Here is a 10782-nt window from a genome sequence, read left to right as displayed (position 1 = left end):
GTAAACATTATGGTAAATGGCATCCCGGTGAGTGTAGATTGAATTATAGGGCTTGTTTTAAATGTGGATCATTAGATCATTTTATCTGTGATTGTCCTGAGTTGGCTGAGCAAGATACAATACAGAATAAGAGGCCAAATAACACTGCAGCTAGAGGTAAACCACCCAGAAACATGGGAAATGTGAGTGGTGGTAGAGGTGCAACAAGAGACACTGCTGCGAAATCTGATGCTAGAACACCTATACGAGCCTACGCTATTCGCGTTCGTGAAGAAGCATCATCTCTAGATGTTATTACCGGTACTTTTACTCTCTGTGATACTAAAGTTATTGCATTGATAGATCCAGGATCAACTCATTCGTATATATGTGTAAATTTGGTATCTAATAAGACTTTGCTTCTAAAGTCTACTAAATTTGTAATTAGAGTATCGAAACCCTTAGGCAAGAGTGTGTTGGTTGATAAAGTGTGCAAGAACTATCCGTTGATGATTCGGGATAATTGCTTTCCGGTCGATTTGAAGTTGTTGCCATTTGACGAGTTTGATATAATCCTAGGTATGGCTAATGTTGCCTGATGCTATTGTGAGTTGCAAACGAAAGATGATTGATTTGAGATGTCAGAATAATGAAATTATTCGGATTGAGTCAGATGATCTAAATGGTTTGCCACCAGTGATTTCATCGATGTTAGCTTAGAAATATGTGAAAAAGGGTTGTGAAGCTTACTTGGTTTATGTACTTGATATGAAAGTGACTAAAAAGAAGATTGAATTAGTTCCAATTGTGTGTGAATATCTGGATGTGTTTCCTGAAGAGTTACCAGATTGCCACCTATACGAGAGGTTGAGTTTAGCATTGACTTAGTGCAGCTCCATATAGAATAGATCTGATAGTGTTAAAGGAATTAAAAGCTCAATTGCAAGAATTAACCGATAGAGGTTTCACGGCCGAGTTTTTCGCCCTGGGGTGCTCCCTATTGTTTGTGAAAAAGAAAGATGGCACGATAAGAATGTGTATAGACTACAGACAGCTTAACAAAGTGATGATCAAGAATAAATATCCTCTGCCCAGAATAGATGATTTGTTTAATTAGTTAAAAGGGGCTACATTGTTTTCGAAGATAGATTTGAGATCGGGTTATATCAATTGTGAGTTAGAGACTCTGATGTGCCAAAGACTGCATTCAAAACGAGGTATGGTCACTATGAATTTTTAGTTATACCTTTCAGATTAACTAATGCAACTACTATCTTTATGGACTTAATGAACTGAATTTTTAGACCATACCTAGGTCGATTTGTTGTTGTGTTCGTAGATGATATTTTGATCTATTCGAGAGATGAAAATAAGCATGCTGAGCATTTGAGAATTGTATTGCAGACTCTACGAGATAAGTAGTTATATGCAAAGTTTAGTAAATGTGAATTCTAGTTACGTGAGGTTGGTTTTCTGGGGTATATTGTGTCAGCATCGAGTATTTGAGTCGATCTAAATAAGATTTCTGTAATAATGGATTGGAAGCCTCCAAGAAATGTATCCGAAGGCTTTTCAATGATTACGACTCTTTTGATCAATTGAAAGCTCTTTTGACTGAAGCTCCAGTGTTAGTACAGCTAGAATCGGGTAAAGAATTTGTGATCTATAGTGATGCATTGTTGAATGGCTTGGGTTGTGTTTTAATGCGGGAAGACAAAGTCATAGCTTATGCCTCGAGACAGTTGAAGCCGCATGAATAGAATTACCCAACGCATGATTTAGAGTTAGTAGCCATTGTATTTGCATTGAGGATCTGGTGTCATTATTTGTTCGATAAGAAATGTCATGTTTATTCAGATCACAAGAGTTTAAAATATCTGATGACTAAAAAAGATTTGAATTTGCGACAGCGGAGATAGCTAGAATTGTTAAAAGGCTATGAGATAGTGATTGACTATTATCCAGGAAAAGCAAATATTGTTGCTGATGATTTAAGCTGAAAATATTTATTTTCTCTATGTGCAATGAATACTCAGTTGGCTTTATCTGACGACGGCTCAATTGTAGCTAAGTTGAAAGCGAGACCGTTGTTTTTACAAAAGATTAGTGAAGCTCAAAAAGTCAATAATAAAATGTTAACAAAATGAGCTCAATGTGATTCAAACCCTGATTCAGAGTTTCAAGTTGATTCAGATGATTGTTTGAGATTCAGAGGCTGAATATGTGTTTCAAAAAACCCAGAGTTGATTCGGATGATTTTAAACAAAGCACATAGTAGTCGTTTATCTATTTATCCTGGAAGCACAAAAATGTATAATGACTTGAAAATCTTTATTGGTGGCATGGTATGAAACATGACATGTCAGAGTTCATTTCTAAATGTTTGATTTGTCAGCAAGTTAAAGCTGAGCATTAGGTACCATCTGGTTTATTGCAACGGATTATGATTCCTAAGGGGAAATGGGATAGAGTAACTATGGATTTTGTTTTGGGTTTACCCCTATCTCTGAGTAAGAAAGATGTAATCTGGGTTATACTTGACAGATTGACAAAATCAGCTTATTCCATTCCGGTACGAGTGGACTATTCACTTGAAAATTTGGCTGATTTGTATATCTCTAGGGTTGTTCGATTACATGGGGTACTATTTCTATTATTTTGGATAGAGATTCGAGGTTTACATCGAGGTCTTAGAAGAAACTGCAAGATGCACTGGGTACAAAACTACATTTTAGTACTGCATTTCACCTGCAGACGGATGGTCAATCTGAGTGAGTTATTCAGATACCCGTGGATATATTGAGATGTTGTATTCTTGAGTTCGAAGGTATGTGGGAAAAGTATTTGCCATTTATTGAATTTAAGTATAATAATAGCTTTCAATCGAGTATTAAAATGGCAACGTATGAAGCTTTATATGGTCAGAAATGGCGAACACCTTTGTACTGGACTGAACTTAGCGAGTATAAGATTCACGGTGTTGATCTAATTAAAGAAATATAAGAAAAAGTGAAAGTGATCCGCGATAGTTTGAAAACAGTGTCAGATCGTTAGAAATCATACGTAGACTTGAAGAGAAAAGATATTAAGTTTCAGATCAGGGATAGAGTGTTTCTAAAAGTGTCATCGTGGAAGAACATACTTTGATTCGATCGTAAAGGTAAATTGAGTCCAAGATTACCAGGCCGTATGAGATTATCAAGGGAGTCAGACTAGTTGCTTATTAGATAGCATTATCATCTGAGTTAGAAAAGATTCATAATGTGTTTCATGTATCGATGCTACGAAGGTACAGATTCGATCCTTCACATTTTATTTCCCCAACCGAAGATGAGATTGAGTCAGATTTATTGTACAATGAAGAACCGACCCGAATTCTAGCTCGTGAGATCAAAGAATTGAGAAATAAAAGAATAGCCTTAGTAAAAGTGTTATGGCATCAACATGGGGTAGAAGAAGCTACGTGGGAACCCGAGGATGCTATGAGAAAGCAATATCCAAACCTATTCGCTGGTAAGATTTTCCGGGATGAAAATCTCTAAGGGGGAGAGTTGTAACAGCCTAGTTTTAGCTAAATCGGAACAGTGGTTTCAGAACCACAAAATTGAAGTTGTAAAAAATTTTTAATATTATTTTTTGTGTTTATAGCATGTGAACATATGTGTGAAAAATTTGTAAGTTAATTTTATCATTTAATAGCTAAATTTGAGAAAAAAGACTAAATCGTGTAAAGTGCAAAAGTGGCATTCTATATGTTAAAAGTGCTCAATTGTTATGGTTTATTAAATGTGAGGTCCTTATGTTGTGAATAGACCATGGATAGTGAGAATTGACATGAATAGCCATCCATTATATGTAACACCCCTAACCCGTATCCATCGCCGAAATAAGGTTACGAGGCATTACCGATCAGTACATATCATTCTCATACATTTAAGAAATCATAATCAAAGTCCATATAAATCATTCACAATGTCCCTTACATGGGTCTACGAGACCTCAAAATATGCTTAGAAGAGGTTTAGGACTAAACCGATAACATTTGCAAACTTTGAGAAACTTAGAAAATTTTCTTTAGTTACAAGGTCACACGCCCGTGTGAATAGGCCGTGTGCCTCACACGACTTCCAGACACGCCCGTGTCACAGACTGTGTGGAAACAGGGCGACTTGTACCACATGGCCGAGGACACACCCGTGTGCCAGGCTGTGTGAAAACTAAGAGGGTTACTGACTTGGGTCACACGGTCGACCATACGCCCATGTGCCAGCCTGTATGCCACACACGGCCAATAGACATGCTCGTATATCTAGGCCATGTGAAAACTGTAGTGTATACTGATTTTAATTCAAAGGGTACCCAGGGGACACACGGCCGTGTAACCTAACCGTGTGTCGCACACAGCTGAGACACATGCCCATGGCTCTACCCATGTGGACAAAAATAGGCCATTTGCAAGGCCAATTTGCCACCCTTTTCTCATGCTTACCTAGCCACCAAAATGGTATCATTTCATCACAAATATGGGCAGCCAAAACATACCAAATCACATATAATTAATGTTATTTCCTAATCAACCATTTCACTACTTAAATTCTCAACCGCAATCATGCCAAAACCATCAAACTTGCATAAATTCTAAATGCATTTCATCATCACCTTAACACCTATTTCATGCCACAAAACTTATCATTTCAACATCCCATAATCAAGTCTTCACATAAGCATTATATACATCAGATAAATAACTTATCAAACACCTAACTTAAGCCAACTTAAATGACCAAATTCACACCAACATTTACAAGCCAAATCTCATGGCTAAAATCAAATCTCAAAGTATACCACAATAACACTAGCCTATACATGCCATATACCATATATACAAGGCTACCAAAGTACCAACGAGACCATCGATAGTGCGATGACATATTCCCAACGATCTCCGAGTCCAAGCTAGCTTAGATAATCTCAACGATTGTGTACGAACCTACATTTAGTGCCACATAAAGCCGAAGCTATTCCAATTTGCACACTAAGAGCTGTATATAGTCGAAGCTATCTCAAAATGCACACTAAGTGCCAAACAAGTTGATTTGTCATCGTACATAATTGTAGTCGCATTTACACAATTTATGCAATATCAATTCATTAAAACATAATTGTAACAAAGTTTATCACTTACGAACTTACCTCGTACTCAGAATTGACGAATCAGATCAATTATTCAATAACCTTTGATTTTCCTCGATCTAAATTCGAGTTCTTTCTTTCTTGATCTATATGTATTCAAAATTAACCCATTTAATCACCAATTCATTCAATTTCATCCACAAACACATATTTGGGCATTTTTGTACTTTAGCCCCTAAAGTTCTACATTTATTCAATTTAATCCTTATTTCACAAAATCACAAATTACAAAATTTCTTTCTAAATTCATGCTATCCAAATTTTCATATATACATATTAGCCCATATTTATCATTTATTCACGCTTTAAACCCCACATTTTTACATTTTCACAAATTAACCCCTTTTATGCAATTTCACCAAAAATCACTTTACAAATCATGATAATCTATCAAAAAATACTCATTTTCCATCATCAAACATTCAAGAACTCAAGCATTCATCAATGGAAACTTTCAAAATCATCAACACTGTAACATCCTGATTTTTGGGTTTTCATAATTTTCGAGAATTTGGTTAAGTTTTTTTAAAATTTGGTATTTGGTAGTGAAAAGTCATAGTTGGAATATGTAAATGGGCTTATGGAAGGCCCATGTGATGATCCAAACCTGAAAGAATTTTTGAACTTTGGACTTAGGGAGTCAGGGGCTTTGGATAGGTGGCTTTATTAAGTTGTGGGTAAAATGTAACACAAAGGAGCCCTGGCAAAGTGGCTAAGTGACGCCACTAGGGAGCTAAAAAGGTGGCGTGTCAGTGCCTGGGGAGAGCCAAGGTTTGATTCTCTATGATGGCAAATTTGATGTTATTTTTACGCCTTGAGCATGCAAAAGTTTAAAGCCGAATGGAACTCTGTTGGAGAGAGTTCGAATCAGTCAAACGCATGGATTAAGGAGTGATAAGGGGAGAGATTTTAGGGATTTGAGAGAGAGATAGAGTTGGCCGAATAGAGGGGAGTGGAGAGGGGATTTCAGTAGAGGGGTATTAGGTTAGTATTTCGGCATTAGGGACTTAGGTTGTGCCGTTTTCCTTGAGTAAACTTCAGAGAATGATTCTTTTTTTTTCTTTCTTCCTTTTCCTTCTCTAAACCGAAATCACCATTCCCAATCATCTATCTTTCTTTTCTTCTCCAAAACCAGTTCACTATTCTTTTCTTTCCATCTACTACTCCCTTTCCCATAATTACTTTTGTCGAAAAACCACAAAAGCCGAAACCTGTGAATCTTGCTAGTGCCGATTTCTTGTTGACCAGCAACCTTCTTTTCCCTCACTTTTTGGTGGCCAATCCCTTCATCTACTAAGCTTTAAATGGTTCAAGAAAGGAGACTGTGGTAAGTATTCGTACTCTAAATTGATTTAGTAGTAACTATTGACAAAAGCCGAAACCCCTATAGTTTAGGGTGGTTGTCGATTTGAGATATAGGCCTTATTAGGCTTTTTCTTTTGTTTTTATGGTTTGTAGATACTTTGGAAGAGCAACAAGGCTTGGGGTATCGATTTGGAAAACTTGAATAGAGCATCAGACTCGGAGAAGGTAAATGAACTGTGGCCATTAGGGATTCTTTGGGCCGATTTTGGTAGGGTAAGATTTGGGGTTTGATTAGCATGATCTGTAGACTAAGAAAGGTGGTGAATAATTGTAGGTCACCGTGGGAGGCTTCGTGGTGAACGTCACAAAACAGGTGTGTAATAACCCCTGTAAGATCTTCGACTAATTTTCGCTGAAAAGCCGAAATGCCTAAATTTCGGCATTTCGAGAACTTGAGATTTTGCATGTGGTTTTAGATATGATTAAAGCAATACAATCAGTGTTTGGATCAATGGAACAGGTAAGAGCGCAATTCTGTGCACGTTGGTAAGTTGGGCCTCAATGGGCTGAAATTGGGCCCAATGGGCTTTCGGGCCCATTTGGGTAAATTTTGATAGAAAATGGAACTTGGATATATTGCATGTTAAACGGGTAGATTTGATGTAAAATTTGGATTATGAGGGCCTAAGGGGCTAAATCGGCATTCGTGGGACCCATTAGGGGTTTTGGGCCCAAATGCCCGAATTTGATAGTGCGTTAAAATCATTTTTTAAACACTTGGAATTATTGATAATTATTAATGAGCATGGAAAACCCTGATATTTGGTAAAATTACAAAATTACCCTGATAATATGAAAAATGACTATTTTCCCTTAGGTGAAAATGACCATTATACCCTTAGGGTTTAATTATGAATTTGATGCATGAGATTTTGGTATACATGATTTGACATGATATGCACATGATATGTATGATATGCACATGATATATTCATATATGCATGGGTTGGGTTTTATATGAATGGAGGAAGTGAAAAAGGGCTTTGCCCCAATTTACAGAAAAGGGATTTGCCCCAGTTATTAAAAGAGGCTAGGCCTCCAGTTATATGAGAAAGCAGCTATGCTGCCAGTGGTGTGTTGGTTGGGTGGGTTGAATCATTCCCCACATGGTGTGTTGGTTGGTACGGGTGGAGAGTAGCGGATGGTGGGTTGAGTAGTCTCCCCAAATGGGTTTGCATGCATTCTTTGATGTTACATATGATATTGAAATGGGCCTATGGGTCATGCCGTATACAGTAAAGGCTTCAGCCAGTGATGTGAATTATGAAAAGGCTTCGGCCCAGTATTTATTGAGACTGAATTTGGGCTTAGGCCCAGTATGCTGATTTTGGTTTGGGCTCTGAAAGGGGCTTGTTGCACACTGAGTTTTCAAACTCACCCCCTTCCTTAACATTGCAGGTGAGCCTTGATGTGGACACTTGGAGCCGGAGGGGATTTAGAGTGGCCACGGTGAACATTTTTGGACTTTAAAATAAGTAACTGGTTTTCGTTAGTTCATCTTATTTACTATTTATTTTTGGGTTGTAATAAGGCCTTTAACTTTATTCTCTTTCTGGGATTATTTTATTTTCAATAACTCTAAATTTTTCTGATAATAATTCAAATGGGCTAGACTTAGGGCACGTTTACAAAATGATACTTGTTTTCAAAATAGCGTAACAACACGATTAATCAGTTTATCAAAGATATCTACCCAAATGAATTCCAACTCGGTTAACAAAGTGTGGCAATGGTTGTGGGCATGTCTAGGATTGGATCCAATCGAAGAGCTTGGTACTTAAGCAGCCTTCATGGCTCACCTTCTCTATTTTTGGATACCTACCTGGTGCACAGCTTCCATTCACTTGGTTAAGCCTTAACAAAAGACGGTTTATTAAAAAAGTAAAGCGAAACGTGGATTCTTAACTTCAATGTGGCACGTCGGATTCGGCCATAACGTCTGGGCCGGGTTTGGGGTGTTACAAACACTTTCAAAAATTAGGGCATGGGTTAACTAGAACACGAAGCAATGATCACAAAAATGTAGAAATCATCAAAAATAGAGCTCAAAATTCTTACCAATCAAGCCTTGCAAGTGCCGAACCCTAAATGCATAAACATGATTTCTTCCTTTGAATATTCAGTTGAAAAATAAAGAGAAAAAGATGATAGTTGGCTTTATTTTGTTTATTTACTAATTAATTTACAAATTACCTTTTTAACCTTTACTAAACCATTTAAAATCATCATAATATATGCCCATTTATGACAATTTCCACTATCAATGGTCTTATATCAACATAAGGACCTTTCATTTAATAAGCCATGACAATTAAGCACTTTAACAAGAATGAAACTTTTGCATTTTATACGATTAAGTCCTTTTGTCAAATTAACCACTATAAAATTAGCTCACAAAATTTTCACACATCCATATTCACATACTATAAAAACCATAAATAATATTAAAAAATTTTACGACCTCAAATTTGTGGTTTCAAAACCACTGTTCGGATTCAGCTAAAACCTGCCAGTTACATTATATGTTTATTAATGGCTTTTAATTAAGGTTAAATTTATAAAATGTTAAATAACATAACATAAAATAAAACAAAATAAAAATTAAGCTTCATTTCATCATTCTTGGCCAAATATTAAGGAGAACAGAAAGCTTTGAAGAACAGTTAGGGTTTGACCATTGTTCATCTTGATTGAGGTATGAAATTTGTTTGGTTTTTGATGATTTCTATGTTTTTGGGATCATTGCTTTGAGTACTAGCTAGCCCATGCCTCAATTTCTGAAAGTGTTGATGATTTTGAAAGTTTCCATTGATGATGTAACGCCCCAATTTTTGGGTTTTCTATGTTTCTATGATTTTTAAAATTTGTGTGTGCTCTGGTTGGTTAAAATATATATTTTAGTAGGTTAGTGGGCCTTTGCAAGGCCCAAAATTAAGTTAAATCCGTGGTAGTCTTCGGAATTTTAATTTTATGAATAAGTGATGCAATTGGCGTTTGGGCTTTTAAGAGTAAAGGGGTAAAAGATGACACAAAAAGGAGTGTGGTGTAGTGGCAAGGTGGCGCCACTTAGGGGACAAGGAAGTGACGCCATAGAGGAAGCAAGGGGTCCAAGGTTCAAGTCTTGGCTTTTGCAATATATTTTGGTTTTTTTTCAATAAATCTGGAAGCAAGTAGGTGCGCTTTAAAGTTTAATGTGTTGGATTTATGACACAAACGAGTTGATGGCCTAGTGGTGGTGGCGTGAGTGGGCATGTGAGAGGACTTTGGTTCAAATCCCCTGGCACGCAAAGGTTGATTATTTTGCTATGTTGGGACGGCAAGAGTTGGTGTTGGTTTTAAACTTTGGTGGTGGAGGGATCCCATATTGGGAAGCTAACATAAGAGTAGATGGAGAGCTGGCTTTAAATAGAGCAAACCATAAGGAGAGTAGACATACCCTTCTTGGCTAATCCCTTTCGCTTTGTGACGTGCTCGTTTGGGTTGGGCGTCAGCTAAGAGTGTTTGGAGCGCGAATTAACTGCAGTCTCCTAACAGGATTATTGCGTGGGAGATATTGTCATCAATCGTCATCAACCAGGTGTGTAAACGACACCCTCCCTTAGACTGAATCGGTAAAAGCCGAAATACCGAAACGTTGGTATTTTGTGAACTTGCGAGCGTGCGAAAGCTCGTGAGACAGTTGTTAATGAATATGGTGCATTTGGATGATTAGAGTGCAGAGTGTGCATTTTCGTGCACAACGGTATTTTTGGGCTTAATGGGCCAAAAACGGGCCAATAGGCCAATGTGCCCACTTTGGTAAAAAGACGAGGTAAGTACTTCTAATTACTTGGTAAACGTTAGAATGAGCATGAAACCTTAGCAATAGGTAATAATTACTAAAATACCCTTATGTATGCAAAATTGCAATTTTACCCCTAGGGTTATTTTTTTTTGAAAAGCATGATGTTCTGTTTCTGTATACGTATGCCAGGACATATTATTTCTGTTGCATGAGACATGGGTTTATATTGATGGAGAAAGTGTTCTGGCAGCCTCGCTGCAATCTGGTGGCCTCGCCACATAAATCTGTTCTAATGACTTCGTCACAATATCTGGCAGCCTCGCTGCAATCTGGTGGCTCCGCCACATATATATATGTTCTGGTGGCCTAGCCATCATATCTGTATCTGGTGACTTTGTCACAATATCTGGCAGCCTCGCTACAATTTCTGTGGTGTGTAGCTGTTGGGTAGGTCGAGTAGT

The sequence above is a fragment of the Gossypium hirsutum genome, chromosome A05 (genome assembly GCF_007990345.1).
Source record: "Gossypium hirsutum isolate 1008001.06 chromosome A05, Gossypium_hirsutum_v2.1, whole genome shotgun sequence".
NCBI classification, from domain to species: Eukaryota; Viridiplantae; Streptophyta; class Magnoliopsida; order Malvales; family Malvaceae; genus Gossypium; species Gossypium hirsutum.
Note: the sequence above shows the minus strand (reverse complement) of the source record.